Source organism: Mustela erminea, chromosome 7 (assembly GCF_009829155.1).
Source record: "Mustela erminea isolate mMusErm1 chromosome 7, mMusErm1.Pri, whole genome shotgun sequence".
NCBI classification, from domain to species: Eukaryota; Metazoa; Chordata; class Mammalia; order Carnivora; family Mustelidae; genus Mustela; species Mustela erminea.
Genome location: NC_045620.1, coordinates 127,522,678 through 127,543,755, shown reverse-complemented (window position 1 = coordinate 127,543,755; position 21,078 = coordinate 127,522,678). Strand labels below are relative to the sequence as shown.

Below are 21,078 nucleotides of genomic sequence, written 5' to 3'. Positions count from 1 at the left end.
GCTGAAGAAAAATATTTACTGGCCAGATTAAATTGAATTAAAACAATCAGATTAAAGGGAGCCCAGAGGCTGCCCCTCAACTCAATAAAGGACACTCTGCCTTGCTCTGAGTAGCAACTCGTGCCAGCGGCTTGACTAATTCAGCAGTAACCTGAGGAGGTGTGACAAGAGCTTCAAAATGGACTGAAACGCTGGAGAGGGAGGGTTTTCTCTTCACACTGTACTCATGTCACAGCTCTGGAGACAGGCTCACCTCACCGATTCAGACCAACCTAGATACGGAAGGCAAAGTCCGAACGAGGGAACGGCAGCTGAAACGTCTATGAGGTAGGAGAGTTGAGTTTTCGTTAGAGATGTTGTCATCTTCTAAGTCATTTTTCCATGAAATGGTAAACTAGCCCTTTAGGACTCTGAGCAGAGTTTCTTACAAATGTAACTTTAGATGCCGTGACCAGGTGATCAGCCTCCCAGGTTGGCCACATGAGCATTTCCAATCCAAGAGCAAAATGTGACAAGGACCACACCCAAGCAGCCTGAAGCCAAGAAAGCGGCAGCCAGATTGTTCACTGTCTTGCTCTTCAGACAGTCCACGTAAAGCTGAATCCTCTTCAGGTGCTGGTTTTTAAACAGAACTTAATGGCCATAAAGAATATTACTAAAACAACATAGGTTGCTTCTATGGATCTTCTAGCACTTTCTAGTCTAAACTATACTGGCTACATTAGTTCATGGCACAGGAAATACTGCCTAACGCAACATTTACTGAACTGTGTTCCAAAGCTCGGTATTTCATGTGATGTTAAGAATTAAGGGTTCTAGAAAAAGAAGGGAAAATCACTTTGCAAAATAAATTTGGGAAATGCAGCATAGTCGGAGACTCACAGTACATACTCATTTATTAAAGATTCCAAAGTTAAAAAAAAAAAAAAAAGGTTCTAAATTCATGCTATCAGCAGTGATTTGAGAACAGTGTTCACTGTGACATTAGCTCAGGAAATCATCATCTACTTATTTCCACCCAATAGTGTATATGTTGTATAATATCCACAGTAGAATATCAGCCCAATGCATAATTTCAGCTACATTCAGGACCACATAATAAAAACAATATACTGCTGCTATATCATAAGTAAATTAAAATTTTAGACTATCATAAGTAAGTTAAAATTTTAGACTATCCTGAAAAGGTAATAATTATATCTCACATAGAATTCAGGGCATGTAAAATTTAATCTTCTGCGGGAAAGGCCCATAATTCCTCTTACTTCTGTCTCTGGAGTTTTGGCCATGACTCCCAGCATAGTCTTTTCCAATGACTAGGCACCCCCAGGGAAATCTGCTCACAGAGACGTCTGGGTTCAGTGTTTGCTCACTAGTGGGGAACATTGATTTTTATTGGCACTGCAGCTGCCGACAATATTTTCAATGATATGTAGATAAATTGGCTGTTTCTAGTGTTTTCAATATTATTTTTTCCCTTCTTTTCCCAAGGAAATAATTACAATAGGACCCCCCCAACCCTAGTCTTTCTTATTCTGAATTATAGGTAAAATACCCTGTTTGTACAGGAGTATAAAAGTACATTTGAGTTAGGGTTCCAGGCTCTGAGGGAGAGGATCCTGAGCTAAAGAGAATTCATAGTGGGCTGCTGGTGGGACACATGAGAAAGTGGGAGTCCTATCCCTTCTTATGCTGAAGTATGTATGCCGGCTGGGGAGGGCCAGGGACTTCTGGGAGGCGACTCACTGTGCAACATGGATTCCCAGCATGCACTAGTGATCTGCCTCAGAAAGGCCCAGGCCCAGGGCTCATTTGTAGTTCTGGCCAGCCTGCTGGAGACCAGCTGCTTGCTTTGGCTTATTTCATTACCTCCCCTGCCCACGAAGTTCATGCTGCTTTCTATGGCACTTGAGAACTGCCAGCACCAAAGAGTTTGGTTTCATCTACTTGAACTTGGGTGACACAAATATTTCAATGGTGAATCAGTCCTGGAAAGGGGAGGTGGGTAAGGTAGGGAGTGTTTGTAGAAGACATTTCATCACCACTAGTCAAACATGTCTCATTGTTGGTTCAGGAGGTGCTGGTATTTTCCTCTTTGAAGGGGATGCTCAGAGAGCCAAGAGCTTCCAGCCTGGAGCTCAGCTCCAGGGAAGGGCAATGGCCATCAGCATGCAGGAAACGCGCAGGACTAGTTGCTTTGGAATGCTGACAATCTTAGGGAGATGGTTTTATGTCTTTCCTGGGGGGGAGGGGTGTTGGTAGACCTGCCTAAAGAAAGCCTGAGGCTGTGTTAGGGCTGCAGAGGGGAACCTATCCTTCTGCCTGGCTTCCTTTTAAAGGGTACCCTAGCTGTGGAACCCCAAAGATGAGGTCAAGAGACTTGTAATTTCAGAAAACCGGTAGTGCTGATATCAATGGTAAAAACATTTGGTTGGAAGAAGAGCATATGGGATTCTTTGGCTTGGATACATCCTTCAGACCAGAAGTAAGAGTGACGTGAGCCCAACCCAGCAGTGTCCCCGATGAGCACTCGCCCTTCAGGAGAAGAGGAGGCGGCACCATGGTCCTGAGTGCCCTTCCAAGCCCCAGGATCTGGAAGGGACGGTAACAGCGTGCACTCTCCTGGGAGTGTGGTACTATGAACGGCAAGGGGGTCAGGAGAAGACTGCCTTTAGAAAAACCATAGATGGGCCATGCCAAGAAACACAAACCAAAAGGAAATATTTTAAGAAAATAAACAAAGCTACTGAGTCAAACATACAAAGCAGAAAAGCGGAACAAAAGATTATTTGAGGCCTGAGGTTTGAGCATTTTGAAGCCACACATGTGACGGGCCAACCCAAGAACATGAGGAGCCTAACAGCTGTGTAAGCGCCGAGGCAGCCTGCTCCCATCAGGGGCTCCCGGCCTGCGAGGCTCCACGCAAGCCCGCCGAGCAAGTTGAATGCGCGGGCTTGAGCTCAGTCTTGGCTATGCACGAGAGGCCTCCACTGGTGGGCCACACAGAGAGGGCTGAGAAGATGGATCCCACCAACTGAGTTGCTCCTGTTGTATGAGTCCTCCTGTCCTAAATCTGTCATTCGGGAACCTCAGAGGTTATCAGTGGTACAACTGTGTTGAGCTTTTGTTTTTTAATAAGTTTGGCTATTGGAACTTCCAACTGAGAACCTTGTCACGTCAATATTACACTGTCTTCAGAACCCGAACATTCTGGAACTGAACATGTTGGGCTGAACACTTAAGGTCTCAAGAATTTACACTGTGAAATAAGATAGAAGTTAGACACCCTTTTCAGATTGAAGCATACGTTCTAGCAAATGGAGCAAGGTTCCAGTGTGCAACAGCCTCTGTCAGAGAGGAGTGTCTCAGTGGTACTAATTCGGAGTCCAACTGCATCTTCTTTCTTGTAGTCACAAGGCTTTTCGAATCAATCCCTTCAGTCACTGCAGAATCTCACCAAGATGTGTGATGATACCATGCCTTTGGCTTTTATGACAGGCTCAATGAAGCACATGATGTATGAAAATGCCTCTGAATTTGTTATAAAGCTACTGTCAAGAATACAAATATACCTAATTGCAAATTACTGTTTGTGATTAAAGACCAGAAAATGTGTGTCTCTTGAGGAATGAGTGTATTTCCTTTGTATTTCTATTGATGAAGCTCATCAGGTTTTCCTTGTTGCTGTGGCTGCCAGGAAACTTACCTCTAAAGGTCATAACCAGGGGTGGCTGGGTGGTTCAGTGGGTTAAAGCCTCTGCCTTCAGCATGTCATGATCCCAGGGTCCTGGGATAGAGCCCCATGTCAGGCTCTCTACTCCGCAGAGAGCCTGCTTCCTCCTCTCTCTCCCTACCTGCCTCTCTGACTACTTGTGATCTCTGTTTGTCAAATAAATAAATAAAATCTTTTTAAAAAATAGAATAAAATAAAATAAAATCTTAAATGTCATAGCCATAACTCCACAACTTATCATGATCATATATGTATATTTATATAAATATAAATAAATATACAAATATATTTATATTTTATATATTTATATAAATATATAATATTTATATATGAATATATAATTTATATAATATATGAATATATAATTTATATAAATATATAAACATATATTTATAAATATAAATAAATATATATAAATATACATTAAATACATATATATAAACACACACACACACATACACACACACATACATACATACACACACACACACACACACACACACACTTCCCTGGAATTAGGACACCAAAATCAGGAGTGTTAGTGAAGGAAGAATTATCATAAGTATATAGTTTTGGCCATCTGCAGATACTATTCCAGAAGAAATATTTGGTACCTATTCATTTTCCAGTTTGGGAGAAATAATGTGTTTTGGTGAAGGAGGGGTAATATAATTCATATCATAAAGGGAATATCTTTGCCCTGGTCCTTGTCCCTGGAAGAAACTGGTTGGCAGAGGAGAAAAAGCATAAGTCTCACCATTGTCTAGCTGAGCACATTAATGTGTTTTTGAGCAAGAACAGATAGGTCAGACCCTGAATATGTATTCGGGGCAGGGGATGCTTGGTGGGCTCTGCTTGAAGTGGAGGGTACGGTGGAGAGGCTGCTGGAGTGTTGTGATGTAGAGGAAGAGGTCAGGAAAGGAGATAAAAATGTAGCAGCAAGCAGACAGCTCCGCAGAAATGAACGAGGGAATTTTTTAGAATAGGAAATTTGCTTTCCATTGAAGTTATCTAATCATCAAAGCTGTAAGGTAATCTGGTTTATCATTATTTTATTACCAAAAATTATACTTTTTGAAAAATATTACACCTTTTAATTCATATGTCAGGGAGCGGGGGCTATTGCAGAAGGCAGAGAGGTGAAAAGATTTAGGGAATTTATCAGGGAGAAAGGACTGGAGGGGTCCCCTCTTTGGCTGACTATTAAAAGGATAAAAAAAAAAATTTTTAAAAACAAAGCCAAGCTTAGGTGTAGATAAAGAGAATTCAGAGTAAGCAAGTTTTGGTGTGACAGCTTGTGGCAGAAACCTAAGGCTTGGGAACCTGCAGGCAGGCACTGTACCCCAAGGCACATGGACTGTGGGGGAGGGGGGGTCAGGGTGATAATGGCCAGGGCTCAGGAAGAGCAGGAGACCCCGCTGGTCTACGTTTGTAAGTATTTTCTATTTCAAGTCTCTCAGGGAGGTATCAGTCTAAAATTTTCAAGCTTCCTTCCATCTACGTGGGATGCAGCACAGACATGTGGAAATTGTCTCATCATACAGGAGAGGGCATGGGGCAGGTGTGCTCAGCGCCCAAGGAGACCCATCAGGTACTCAAAAGAGAGGCTTCTGTAAGCCAAAATGACTTGCACAGGCTTCATGTAGGATATAGGTTAGGGGCATACCTCAAAGGATAACTATTCTTCTACCCTTATTTATTTACTAGAAAATGGATGAATGCATGAATAGTTAGACTAAACATAAATAGGTACTTTTTATGCATTGAAATAAAGGCTATGACACCATAAGAAATTTAATCTGAAATACTTAAAAAATTGGGCCCAAATGTAGGAACAGAGTAGCATAAATCAGAAGATATTTATGAGTTACTGTCAAGAAAACAAATTACCAGTATGTTACTATTTTAGAAGTGGTAATATCCACATATACAGAAATCATAAGTACACATCTGATTCTGGATATAATAATCTCTAAGAATCAAAGGGGACTAATTAACTATTCTCACTTAGATTATCCTTAAAAAAGGAATTCAGTTTTAAGATGCTTTCTCACTAGACCTTTGAACTCAAGGAACAAAGACAGCTATGGTTTAGAGTTTAGTTAAAACACTTGATATCTAGTGACACATTTCTCTATTTAAGAAGAGAAATTGAAAAGTCTACATTCCATTATTCTATGTAAACATGTTGTGTTTCAGTGGTATTTTTAATGATCAGTTACGTACTATTTCCAAGAAAACAATGAGGTAGTATAATTTTTTTAAATAAAAGAAATCCTATAACAGAAAGCAACTACAATGAACGGTGTATGGAGTCTTTAAAAGATGGTGACTTGGGGGTGCTTGGGTGGCTCAGTGAATAAGCCTCTGCCTTCAGCTCAGGTAATGATCTCAGGTTCCTGGGATCGAGCCCCACATCAGGCTTTCTGCTCAGCGGGGAGCCAGCATCCCTCCCTCTCTCTCTGCCTGCTTGTGATCTCTGTCAAATAAATAAATAAATCTTTTTTTTTTAAAAGATTTTATTTACTTATTTGACAGAGAGAGAAATCACAAGTAGGCAGAGAGACTGGCAGAGAGAGAGGGGAAAGCAGGCTCCCTGCTGAGCAGAGAGCCCGATCGATGCGGGGCTCAATCCCAGGACCCTGAGATCATGACCTGAGTTGAAGGCAAGAGGCTTTAACCCACTGAGCCACCCAGGCGCCCCTAAATAAATAAATCTTAAAAAAAAAAAAAAAAAGATGGTGCCTTGAGATAATACTTAAAGAGAGAAGATAGATGCCTTTCAAACACTAAGCTCTCCATTCCATTCAACCTGAATCCATTCAATCTGAAAGCTTTCCAGGTACTCACCCTTTGAGGTCACCTAATTGAATATTTAATGTGCTTATGACATGTTGGAATGTATTACTTTGGTTAGACCATAAATGCCTAAAAAATTTATATAGTTCTTCTCACAAATCTTTACTTACAAGTAATAATCAGGAATGTGGATGTAGGGTTGTAGGTCTACATAACACATTCGTATACATTACATTATATGTGACTCCAAACACTTAGAAACTTAACATTCATATGGCATATTCTAACACTGTGCCTACTTTTTAAAGTGTTTCTCCTGGTATTCTCATTTTACTCTAAGATGATGAAGTAGTAAAGAATCATTCATTCCCAGTTTAAAGTTGAAAAGACTAATGAGTTTGACTTGGGCCTTAGAATTATCATTTTAAAAACTTATAAATCATTAATCCCATTTATAGTTGCATGAAAAATGATAAAATACCTGGAATAAGTTTCACCAAAAAGGGGGAAAACACTTGTACTCTGAAAACTTTAAAACATTGATGAAAAAAATTGAAGATGGAAAACATGGAAAGACATGCCATGCTCATGGGTTGAAAGAACAGATATTATTAAAATGTCTATATTACCCAAAGCAATCTACAGATTTAGTGCAATCCCTGTCAAAATACCAGCAGCACTTTTCACAGAACTAGAACAAACAATCCTAAAATTTGTATGGGACCACAAAAGACTCCAAATAGTGAAAGCAATCTTGAAAAAGAAAAACAAAACTGGAGGTATCACAATCCCAGACTTTGAGTTATATCACAAAGCTGTAGTCATCAAAACAACATGGTACTGGCACAAAAATAGACACATAGATCAATGGAATAGGATACAAAACCCAGAAATAAGCCCATAATTCTATGGTTAATTAATATTCAACAAAGAAAGAAAGGAGATACAGTGGGGAAAAGACTGCCTCTTAAACACACAATGCTGGAAAAACTGGATAGCTATATGAAAGGAATGAAAATGGAGCACTTTCTTGCACCACACACAAAAATAAACTTAAAATGAATTAGAGACTAAATGTGAGACCCAAAGCCATAAAAATCCTAGAAGAAAGCACAGGCAGTAATTTCTCTGATATTGGCCATAGTAAAATTTTTCTAGATAGGTCTCCTGAGGCAAGTAAAATAAAATCAAAAATAAACTCTTGGGACTACATCAAAATAAAAAGCATTTGCAGAGAGATGGAAACAATCAACAAAACTAAAGGGTCACCTATTGAATGGGAGAAATTATTTTCAAATGACATCTCTGATACAGAGTTAGTACCCAAAATATATAATAAACTGGTACAACTCAACACCCAAAAAACAAACTATCCAATGAAAAATGGGCAGAAGACATAAACGGGCATTTCTGCACAGAAGACATGCAGGTGGCCAACAGACACATGAAAAGATGCTCGACATCACTCATCATCAGGGAAACACAAATCAAAACTACAATGAAGGATCACCTCACACCTGTCAGAATGGCTAAAATCAACAGCACAAGAAACAACAGGTGTTGGTGAGGATGTGGAGAAAGGGGAAACTTCTTGTATTGTTGGCAGGATTGCAAACTGGTGTAGCCACTGAGGAAAATAGTGCAGAGTTTCCTCAAAAAGTTAAAAATAGAACTACCCTATGGCCCAGTAATCACACTACTGGGCATTTACCCCCAAAATACAAAACAGCAATTCAAAGGGATATGTGTGCCCTTGGGTCTACTGCAGCATTATTTACAATAGCCAGATTATGGAAGCAGCCCAAGTGCCCATCGATAGATGAATGGATAAAGAAGATGTGGTGTAGATATATACAATGGAATATTATTCTGCCATAAAAGAATGAAATCTTGCCATTTGAAAAAACATGGATGGAGTTAGAGTATAATACTAAGTGCAATAAGTCAGTGAGAGAAAGACGAGTACCGTATGACTCCACTCAGATGTGGAATTTAAGAAACAAAACAAATGAAAAAAAAATAAAAAAAGAAACAAAACAAATGAGCAAAGGGAAAAGAGAAAGAGACAGAGAGAGACAAACCAAGAAACAGGCTCTTTAATGCAGAGAACAAACTGAGGGTCACCTGAGGGCAGGTAGGTCAGCGATGGACGAAATAGGTAGAGAGGATTCCTAGTACCCTTATCAGGATGAGCACCTGGCGTGGCATTCCTGAAACTAATATCACACTGAATGTTAACAACACTGGAATTAAAACTGAAAACTTGGGGTGCCTGGGTGGCTCCGTCAGTTAAGCCTCTGCCTTCAGCTCTGATCATGATCCCAGGGTCCTAGGATCAAGCCCTGCATCTGGCTTCTTGCTCAGCAGGGAGCCTGCTTCCTCCTCTCCTCCCCACTCCTGCTCTCTCTTGCTGTCTCTGTCTCTCACTCTCTCAAATAAATAAATAAAATCTTTAAAAAAAAAAAAAACCTAAAAATTAATTAAGAAAACATCCCTGCCTATAAATTCATTCATTTCTCCCCTTTGACTTAACAGATCTTATTTTTGCTTTTCAGAAAGTTAAGAAACAAAACAGAACACGGGAAAAGGGATGGAAAAATAAAATAAGAGGAAAATTGAGAGGAAGGCAAACCATAAGAGATGCTGAACCCTAGGAAACAAACTGAGGGTTGCTGGAGGGGAGATGCATTGGGGGAAGGGACTATTGGGTGATAGGTATTCAGGAGGACATGTGATGTAATGAGCACTGGTCATTACACGCAACTGATGAATTACTAAATCCTACCTCTGAAACTAATAATTTAAAAAAAGGAAAATTCAGTATTAATGTTGCATTATTTTTCTCCCCTCTTAGTATAAAAAGGAAATCGTTATCAAATCTAAGAGGGGGGCTCCTGGGTGGCTCAATCATTAAGCATCTGCCTTTGGCTCAGGTTACGATCCCTGGATCCCAGGATCTGGGATCCAGCACTACACCGGCCTCCCTGCTCAGCGGGAGGCCTGCTTCTCCCTCTGCCACGCACCCTGCTTATGTTTCCTCTCTAGCTGTGTCTCTGTCAATAAATAAATAAACTCTTAAAAATAAAAAACCTAAGACGTATATTTGTCGCCCAATTCCAGCAACACAGTAGGCTGACCTAAAGCAGAACCCCATTTTCCACAAATAAAATATTGCAAACAGAAATGTTTTTAAAATATATGAGAGTTCACAAGAAAGAGAAATGCTCAGCTGTCAAATAAAAAGCAAATTGAAAGACAGAAGCTGAAATAATCACATATAAAATCTATGTGAGGCAACTGAAACAGTACTTAGAGGATGTAGACATCTGCACTCGTGTGTGTAGGTCTATGCAAATGTATATATATTTTATCTTTATGCGAATAATACAGATTTGAAACCTATATGCTAAATGTGCAATTTAAGATAAGCTAAAACATTTGGAAAAGCAAAATAAAATACAGAAAAACAATGTTTAAAACACTAAGTCAAATCCATCCCAAAACTAGTTAAGATAAAAATTAAGGGAATATACCTATAGGTACAATGGAGACTTTTTCCAATCTTTACAGAATATTGTAAATACTTACATGCCATTAAATTTGAAAACTAAGATGCAATAAGTAATTTTATAGAAAAAAATAGTAAATTATTGATTCTAATCAGACAAAATAGATAAACTAAATATCTATTAAAGAATTTAAGTTGAGAGTTAAAAAAATCCATCTCACCCCCATCTTTTCACACCCTTGCCTTCCTGCAAACCAAAACATGAACACCATGTGGCTCAGACAGTTTTATAGATGACTTTTACTAAACTCTCCAGCAACACAAACTCCAGTCTTTCACAAACTGTTCCAGAGAATAATAAAAGAAGAAATTCTTTCAAACTTGTTTTTATAAGGCTAGGATGACCTTGATTTTAATACATGACAACCAAGAAAGATTACAGACAGGTTTCACTTACTAACACAGATATGAACATCCTGCACGTAGAATAAATGAATTCTTCCACCTTCTTCATCTCATAATTATCAGAGACCAAGAGGAGATCCTTGAGGTAGATGTAAAACACCTTTTCCCAGTCACACTGTATCATCAGACAAGAATGTGGAGCACTTCCTACTCTCCCCCCAAGGACATCAAGTGTTCCCCCTTTCCTAGCACTATGGACATCAAGGACATCAAGTAGGCCCCCTTTCCTAGCACTATGACCACACCCCTCCACTCTCAGGCCTTCAACTTCCTCCTCCATGATCAGGAATCAAGAGGGGGCTTACAAGCACTGAAATAGGAATCCAAGTGGAACTAAGTCTGTGCTCCTCCAGACGTTTAGCTTTTTTTAACAGGATCAAAATAGAACTCAGAAGGTTCCATACTTAATGAACTTGGAAGTCACCACTCTACCCTAGCAAGTAAAATGCCCAACAGACTGAAAAACCAAAAATACTTCTTGAATCCACAGAAAAGGGGAGGATACAGGGCAAACCACAGCCCCAAAGATTGGAGAGACAGACGGGAAAATGCAGGGAGTCATGGCTTACCAGAATGGAGACTCCTGTGCAGAAACCAGTGCCTGGGTAAGAGCTCCAGGGTATGAACAACAATTGGTGAATTGCTGGAGGCTTCATGTAGACAACTCTGAGAGTTAGGAACTCCAGGGAGAAGGGCCGTAAGAGGGTGTCACAATTTCATGAGATTTACCTTCAGGAGCTCAACCAGGTTTTCACAGTAAATATCAAAGAAGTCTCTCCGGCTTCCAGCAAGGGAGAGGGGAAAGGAACCATTCTGAATTACACCACATCACGCTAATATCCTGAACAAAGCCTGCGCGGAGGAGAAACGAGTTAACCAGAGCCTAACCTGCTGGGGTTTTATCAGAGCCTAATTGACTTGGGGGAAGGGAAATAGTCAACTCCAGTCAGCTCTAATCTCCCATTTAAGGGTGGGGGGGAGGACAACTGAGAAACACTTGTGAAGTTTATAGCCCAGAGGCATGGGCTCACTGAAAGATTGAGATCCAATCATAGGTCTAAGGACCACTTCCCCTCCCGCAACATATTACCACCACATCATTAAAGGCCCATTAACATCAATCAGTTCCTTCTACCCAGTATATCATGTCCAACTATCAAGAAAAAAAATGCATGTCCTATCAAAGGCAAAAGCACAATTTAAAGAGACAGAGCAAGCATCAGAAGCAGACATGGTAGAAATGTTGGAATTATCAGACCGGAAATTTAAAACAACTGTGATTAATATGTCACGGGCTCTAATGAGTAAAGTAGACAGGACACAAGAAAGCATGGGCAATGTAATGGAAATATGGAAATATGGAGATACGGAAATCCTAAGAATCAAAAAGAAATGCTAGAGATCAAGAATACTCTAAAATGTCTTTGATGGGCTGATTATTAAACTAGACAAGATTGGTGACAGAATCTCTGAACTAGAGGATGTATAAACAGAAATCTCCAACTCTGAAAAGCAAAGAAAACAAAGAATTAAAACACACACACCACACACACACACACACACACACACAGAACAAGATGTCCAAGGACTGTGCGACAACTACAAAAGGTGCCATATATACATGATGAGAATACCAGAAAAAAGAAAGAAGAAATATTTGAAACAAAAACAATTAAGAATATCCTCCAAATTATTTTCAGACACCAAACAACATATCCAGGAATCTCAGAGAATGTCAAGAAGGATAAATGCCCAAAAAAGGGGGGGGGGCGTAAAACAAAAACAAAAACCCCATACCTAGGCATAACATTTTCAAACTACCAGAAAAAAAAAAAAAAGACAGAGGAAAAAGTGCTAGGAGAAGCCAAAGGAAAAAAATACCCTACCTTAGAGGAACAAAGAGAATAACTACACCTGACTTCTCCTCAAAACCAGGCAAGAGGCACAACTGGGTAGCTCAGTCATTTAAGCATCTGACTTTTGGTTTCAGCTCAGGTCATGATCTCAGGGTCATGAAATCAAGCCATGTGTCAGGCTTCCTGCTCAGAGGTGAGTCTATTGGAGTGTCTCTCTCCCCCACTCTCTCTCTCTCCCTCTCCCCACCAAAAATAAATAAATCTTAAAAAAATACAAGAAAGAAGAGTGAAGTGTTGAGAGGGGGAAAGAACCCACCAACCTAGAATCCTGTACCCTATGAAATTATCTTTCAGAAGTGAAGGAGAAAAAAAGACTTTCTCAGATAAAAACTGAAGGAATTTGCTGCTTCCAGTAGACTTGCCTTACAAGAAATGTTAAAAGAAGTTCTTAGAAGAAAAAAAACAACATAGATAAGATACTTAAACCTACATAAAGGAAGAGAAAAGCATCAAAGAAGGAAAAAAAGAAGGTATGATAAAAATTTTTATTTTTCTTTCTCTTAATCAGTCTACCAGAGACAAAAGATATTATTTGTTCCAAGTAATAATAGCAACAATGTATTCACTCATATACACTTAACACATATACCTTATGTATTTACATATGAACATATATCTATGTATATATATGCATCATATATATACCTCATGTATAAGATGTATATATGTATATATGAATCATATAGTTATATGTCCCTTATACTTATAGGAATGCTCATATATGTGTGAAATGAATGACAGCCATGATAGAAGGGATAGTGGGAAGGCACTGAGATGATATTGCTATTTTAAGACACTCACCCATGAATTGGTGAATTGTAGCAATATAGTTTTATTTGAAAGTAGAAGTAGACTTGGATTAGTTGTCAATGTATACTCAAAACTCTAGGGCAACCACTAAAAAAATTTTTAAAAATAAAAAGATGTATAATTAATATGCTAAGAAAGGAGAGAAAATGGAAGTGTATAAAATGCTAAGATAAAACCACAATAGGCAAAAAAAAGAATGGAAGACAAAAATAGGAACACAAATCAAGGGCCACAAATAGAAAACAGTAATAAGTACAGTTGATACTAATCAAACTCTATCAGTAATCCCTTTGAATGTCAATGTTCTAAATGTATTAACTGAAAGTCAGAGATTGTCAGGGAGGATCAAAACATAAAACCTAACTATACGTTGTCTATAAGAAACCCACTTTAATTATAAAGACATATAAAGATTAAAAGTAAATGGATGGGAGAAAAGATTTACCATGCTAACACTAATCAAGAGAAAGCAGGAGTATGTATAATAATTTCAGACAGAGTCTACTTCATAGCAAGAAAAAAATCAGGACTAAAGAAGAGCATTACATAACAAGAAGGTGTCAATTCTCCAAGATATAATAATCCTTAATATGTAGTACCTAAGAAGAGAGCATAAAACTATAAGGCAAAAATTAATAGCAATGCAAGGAGAAATTACCATTTCTATTTAACATTGTTCTGGAGCTTATAACAAATACTATGATACATTTTTAAAATACAGATTGTTAAAGAAAAAATGTCAATGTTGACCTATATTATGATTGCATTAAAAAAAACTATAGGAAATTAGAACTCATAAGAGTAAATCAAGTTTACTAGTTAAAAGAAAAATATATGTGAATTGATGATAAATTTCTTATCTGTCAGAAACAATCAATTTAGAAATGCAATTAAAAATGTATGGATGTAGGGCGCCTTGGTGGCTCGGTTGGTCAAGTGTGCCATTCTTGATTTCAACTTAGGTCATTATTTCATGGGTCATGGGATCGAGTCCCAAGTCAGGCTCCACACTCAGTGGGGGTCTGCTTGAAGTTTCTCTCCCTCTCCCCTCACCCATGTGCATGCTCTCTCTCTGCCTCTTTCTTTTTCTTTTTTTTTTTTTTTTTGGATTTTATTTATTTTTTTTATTTGAATTAATTTATTTATTTTCAGAAAAACAGTATTCACTATTTTTTCACCACACCCAGTGCTCCATGCAATCCATGCCCTCTATAATACCCACCACCTGGTACCCCAACCTCCCACCCCACCCCACCACTTCAAACACCTCAGATTGTTTTTCAGAGTCCATAGTCTCTCATGATTCACCTCCCTTTCCAATTTACTCCAACTCCCTTCTCCTCTCTAACACCCCTTGTCCTCCATGCTATTTGTAATGCTCCACAAATAAGTGAAACCATATGATAATTGACTCTCTCTGCTTGACTTATTTCACTCAAATAAATAGATATATATTTTTTTAATTATATACATACAGGAGCAACTGGGTAGCTCAGTTGGTTAAGCATCTAACACTTGATATCATCTCAGGGCTTGATCTTATGCTTGTGAGGAAAAGGGAAAAAAGAAATACTATTAACGAACATATAAAATTTTAAATATGTGGGCAGATATACAATATTCATTGGTAGGAATACTCCTAACCCAAAATGTGTTAATTCTGCCTGTATTAATCTATAAATTCAATGCAATTCTAAAAATAAATTCCATCACATTTTTAATGGAATTAGATAATCCATTATCTAATTACCAAGGAAAGCCAAGACAAATTTGAAGAAGAGTAAGTCAAAACTTGCCCTACTAACATTTCAAACTTTTGAACTTATTTCTTTAAAGTATAAGGTTAGTTTACCAAAGAAACAGAATAGAGAGGGAACTTTGTATATGTGAGAGGCAACAACATATCAATAAGAAAATCAGACTAGGCAATAAATGCTGCTGGGATGAATGCTTATCTGTATGGGAAAACTATGGAATTGTAGGTCTAGCTTATATTTTAACATAAATATCATGTATAGAAATATTTTAAGTGTAAATTTGAAATAACTTTAAATTTAGAAGATAATACAAATAATTTTTTCCTCAAAATAAGAAAATTTCATAAATAAGATAAAAACCTAACCATAAAGGACAAGACTGATTATTTTGTTAGCGCTAAAATTAAACTCAAAATTTCTGTATGCAACATTATCATATTCAGTAAAATACAATGTGAATGATATTCTGAAATTATATATGTGAATTGCACTGTGCTAATGTACATATTGAATAAGGAAACCAAGACGAATTTTAAAAGCAAGCCACAGACCACAGGGTGAGAGAAAATATTTACAAAATACATAACTGGCAAAGAACATAGTACTGAGAGTATATCAAAACTTTCAGTTTAGAATATAAAGACAATCCATGAGAAAAATGGGAAAATGGATAATGACTTTTCAGAATCACAGAGGAAAAAGAAAAGCATCTAAACACAGATCTTATACTTCACACAAAAAGGGACTCAGATGTGATCCTATACCTAGGTGGAAAAATGCAAAGCTATAAAACTTCTAGAAGAAAATCTTTTAGAATACTTGTGTGCCCTTGGGTTTGAAGAGATAGAACACCAAAAGCACAGTCCATGAGAGAAAAAAAATAGATGAGTCCGATTCCATTAAATTAAGAAGTTCTGCTCTGCAAAAGACAATTGTTGAGAGACTCAAAAGCCACAAACTGGGGCACCTGCTTGGCTCAGTCAGCTAAGCATCTGACCCTTGGTTTTGGCTCAGGTTGTGATTGCATAGGACATGGGACTGAGTGCTCAGCAGGGAGTCTGCTTGAGATTCTCTCTCCCCCTCTCCCTCTACCCCTCACCCCACTGGCTCAAACGCTCTCTCTAAAATAAATTAATAAATCTTTTTTAAAAAGTCACAAACTGGAAGGAAATATTCACAAAACACATATCTGAAAAAGACTTGTTTCCAAAATATACCATGAACTCATAAAGCTTAGCACTTTAAAAAAAAATCAAAACAAAACAAAACAAAAACAAAAACCCTCAAACAACCCAAAGAAATTATACCTATAGCAAACAAGCACGTGAAAAGATGCCCAACATCATTTGTTTTCAGGGAAATGCAAATTAAAACAACAAAGAAATAAGTCTACACAACTATTAGGTGGCCACAATGAAAAACAAAACAAAACAAACAAACAAAAATTTAAAAACACCTGACAACACTAGTTTCTGGGGAGCATTCAGAGCAGTAAGAGCACTCCTTCATTGCGGGGAGGAATGAACTTGGTAAGCTACTTTGAAAGACAGCTTGACAGTTTCTCACAAAGCTAAGCTTAGTCTTTCCATACAATCCAGTGGGCAAGCTACTAGGTATTTACTGGCTTAAAACTTATGTCCACACAAACATCTGCAAGTGAATATTTATAGCAGCTTTATTCATAGTCACCAAACCTGGGAATAACCAAGATGTCCTCGGCACATCCGTGCAGTGGGATGCTACTCGGTGATGAAAGGGAATGAGTGACTAAGAAATCCAAAACCATAGAGGCAATGTTGCTCAGTGAAACAAGCCAGTCTGGAAAGGTGATCTACTGTATGACTCCAATTATATGAGATTTTGGAAAAGACAGAGTTATAAAGATGGATAAACACATCACTGGCTGTCAGGTGTTTGGGAAGGGGAAAACGTTGAAGAGATGAGGCACGAGGGATTTCTTCAGACAGGGAAGCCAATCTGTGAGATAATGGTAATAGTGGATGCATGATATTATGCATTTGTCAAGCCCACAGAAGTTTACAGCACAAATAGTGAGTGTGGATGCACTTAAATGTACAACATTTAGTGGGTGATAGGGGAGTGGTACTAAGACAGAACGTAGACTGAAAAGAGATGTAACTTGACCTCACTGAATGAAGAGGGGGAAATAAAGGGGCTGAGCTCAGTGACTTTGGAAATAAATGGCATCTGCGAGACTAAAATAAAAGGAGCTGTACTCCAGCTGACCCAAGCCATGCCTTGTAGGGGGTAGGGGTTAACAGTTCCGACGCCGCCATACATCTATGCTGGAACTGGTAACAATGATAACGGTGGCAACCAGAGTTCTCACTGTTGGAGTGTGAGGCCGAAGAAGGCTGGGATGATCCACAGAGTAATGCGGTACAGTTGGACAGATCCGTGTGAACCCATGTTTCGCTTAAAACAGATGTAGGTGAGCACATGCACAAACCACGCAATCTGTTTTCTTTACTGCATTTGAACCTCAAAACATCTCTATGAAATAGGTAATTTCATCCCACTTTATAGAAAAAAAGAAAGAGAGAGAGAGAGAGAGAAAAGAGAGGAGGGGGAGGGGAGGAGAGGAGCGGGAAAAAGCAAAGAAAAGAGAAGAGGAAAGAAAGAAGAAAGCAAATCGATTGGAGATTCTGTTTTGCCTGGGCCCCCACAGGTCATGTGTCAGGAACCCAGGACTGACTGCAAACCCATGTTCTCAGGCCCTTACTCTACATTGTCTCTCCTGGTTAAAGGAATCCATTAATTCTTGTGGCATAAGGCTGCTTTGCAAACTGGAAACAATTCACACTAAAGTAGACTGTGAATACTTTCCTTTATCTAATTTTCTCCCCTTCTTGGCATATCGGAGAATTAAAGTTCCTAAGCCAGCTGCCTCTGGGTGGGGTCTTATGACTAGTTCTTACCAATGCATTATGGACAGAACAGGGTCATGTGCATGTAACTGTTAGTGTGGGGCCATCCAGTTCTCATCCTGCCCGAGGAGATTGTGGGAGTGTGTGTTGATATGGAAGCGCCATAAGATTCAAGTACCCTGTGTTGAGCCAACACATGGAGGACAGCTGCCTTGGAAAGTTTTGCACTGCAAACTCTGTATGAGAGAGAAGTAAACTTTTCTGTCTTAAACCACTGAGATTTGGGGAACGTATGTTACCACAGAAAAACCTAGTGTATCCTCAGCTATACAGCATTGGTGTTCACATTTTCATGGTGGTTGGTCTTGATGTAATTGTCCATTAGGACCATCAAACAAAGTAACCTCTCTACGGCCCTTCATGCCTTTCCCACAGACAGGCAAAATAATATTTTCACCATCAAAGCAACAAAAATGAAGATGATGTAGATGTAACACATAATTCAGTGGCATGGATGAGGAATGGATGTATTGTCTGGAGTGCTGAGCAGAGGTCTAAGCATCACATAAACAGTCTTTTCCCTGGAGTTGATGCTGGAGGCTCTCAGTCTACTTACAAGTAATTATAAAGGCATTCTACTCATGAGCATGAATGGATTACAAACCATTCCATCACTAAGCAAGTTTAAGCAGACTTCTTGATCTCTATCAGGAAGGCCTTCCTCCCTTAACAAGTTCCACATTGCAGACAAACCTTTCTGCCATCTGCTCGAATGGAAACATGTGGCAAGATCCTGCATTTGCACACTTTGCCCTTGGTAAGGAAAGAGAACTTAGAGGATTTTTGTGGAAAACCACCTTCTTGGCACACAATTTGTGGCTAAGTTTTGCCCTTTGTCCCTTGTGTGAAATGATCTATTTTGATATATATGTCACTTTGGATGACTGTAGATGAGATCATATTTATATATGCTAATCCCCAGGGTGGTTTCTAGTGGTGACGGGGATGGTGGCAGGATCCCCCTACATGCCAAAGGGCAAATATGCCACACCGAGGACTTTAATTCGGTGATGATATCAATAACTTCTGAGCCACAAAGGGAAATGAGCTTTTAAAGATCCATAGTCTTTCTCCACCAGGGTTGCCCTGCATTGTTACTATCTCCCTCCCTTTTTTTCTTCATCAAGCTAATTCTTACTGACCCTTTAAAATTCATCCTTTCCAAGACACTTTCTCTGACTACCCTGCATGTGTTAGGTGAGCCTTCCCCTTCTGTGTAACCTTTGCTTACCCCTCTCCCACTATAACACAAAGAAACTCCAGACATGATGTGGTTGTATATAATGCTAGAGATTTTGCTGGCAGGAGGAAGTTTAATGATATTTCAAATTTTCAGCATCATGTGCATTTTTTTTTTTTTTCTGTGCGTGGGCTTCAATTCTCAGATCCAATTTCAAGTAAGAAGTAGAACATCTCACTATAGGTGACTTAACACCTTCTCCTCCCCTCCGACATAACATAAGTGACCCATTCAGCAGAAGCCAGCAGAAAGTATTCAAACAATTTGGAGAATTCTGAGATTAGAGGGGAGAAAAGGTAGAGCATCACAGCCATTTTACTAAGAAAGAAGGCAGCTTGCATTCTGCAGAGCATACTGGATGAAGTGGAAGCCATCCATAGACATGAGTAGGCAACTGGCCGCACGCTCAGAAGCTACACTTCGATGAAGTTCATTGGCAAAAGCTGAGGATTCGGTGTGACTAGTAGTAAGTATCCCAAGATGAGGCAGGAAGAGGACATCCAACAAACACACAGTCCACTGGAACGAGAGCAAACAGCACATACCAAGGATGGTCCAGTTTGGATCATCAGAATCAGCTGAAGCTTTACAATTCAAATGCTCACCCTAGAATCTTAGTTGGGGGGAGGGTGAAGGTATTTTCAAACTCACAAAAAAACAGACACATAAAATATGTCTTGTAATCTGCTGTATATGACTCATGCTTAAAAACTCCTCTTTGGTATTCAAATATTTGTATAGATAAATGAGTAGACGAGATGTTCGCACCTGCTGCAGTCAAGTTTGGGGGGCAAATGCGTGCAAAACTACATTAAGCTATCCACCATACAGAATCTTCCCTTCAGGGGGTGGATTTCTGTCCAAGTGTACTACATGATGTAACAGGACTGATCACTTTCCACATAATTATCTGTTCATGGTCCTATTTCCCCACCAGGCTGAGAGCTTCTTGAGGACAGTATCTTACATGCTTTCTATGGCTCACATGTGTAACACAGTAATTGATGTGTTAACACATTCATTATTACAATTGGCATAACATGAGAGTTATCTTTGGAGAAGGAGGAATTCTTAAAATGCTAAAGGAGCTAATAATAAAAAACTGATAAATTTGTTTATATTAAAATTAAGTATCTCTTTGTAACAAAACACTTTTTAAAAATGCAAAAAGTTAAGTATAAATTGGAAGAATATATTGACACATGTAACTGATATTCACATAAGCACAAAAAATATAGAACTTCTACCAAAAAAAAATAATAAGACAAAAGAAATGAATAAGTATCTTACAGAAGAGGAGTCATATGGAACCAATAAATACATGAAAAGACATTTGATTTCATTAAGGATGAGGAAAATGCACATCAAAATCAAATAAGAAAACATTTTAGAACCAACCATTCAATGACAAAAATCAAGAAGTCAGGTATTTGAGAGAATGTGACAACGGAGTCCATTTCACATTGCTGATGGAAATGTAAACTGCTACGACAAATTTGGAAGACAAGTTATCATTATCTTGTTAGACCTAACATTCAAATCCCTTACTAGCCAGCAGTTCTATTCCTGGGTGTGAGTGTGTGTGTGTGTGTACATAAGCTACTTTTAAATATGTGCTGGAGACATATATAAGAATGTTCATTAACAGCACTGCTTATAAGATTGACAATGGGAAGTGTTGCAGGGCTCTTTAACAGTATGATGGATAAATAAAATGTGGTATATTTACACTGCAGAATATTTTACAGCTGTTAAAAAGAATGAACTATATTTATAGGCAATAATATGGATAAATCACAGCAGAATATAACTAAGTGAAAAGTCAATCTCAAAAGTTTACATAGCCCATAAGACATATTTTTATAACTTTGCAACAACAAAAAACAGACTATATGCTTTTTG

The 21,078-nt window shown here is 38.6% G+C and overlaps 1 long non-coding RNA gene across 2 annotated transcripts in view; it reads right to left on the bottom strand.

Annotated features, from left to right (window-relative positions):
- Nucleotides 1-14,755: 14,755 nt before the first annotated feature.
- LOC116596150 overlaps nucleotides 14,756-21,078 on the bottom strand; it is a 35,905-nt gene continuing 29,582 nt past the window's right edge. For both annotated transcript variants that reach the window (XR_004288026.1, XR_004288027.1), the window contains one exon: nucleotides 14,756-14,775. This is a non-coding gene — a long non-coding RNA (uncharacterized LOC116596150). The remainder of the gene's footprint in view (nucleotides 14,776-21,078) is intronic.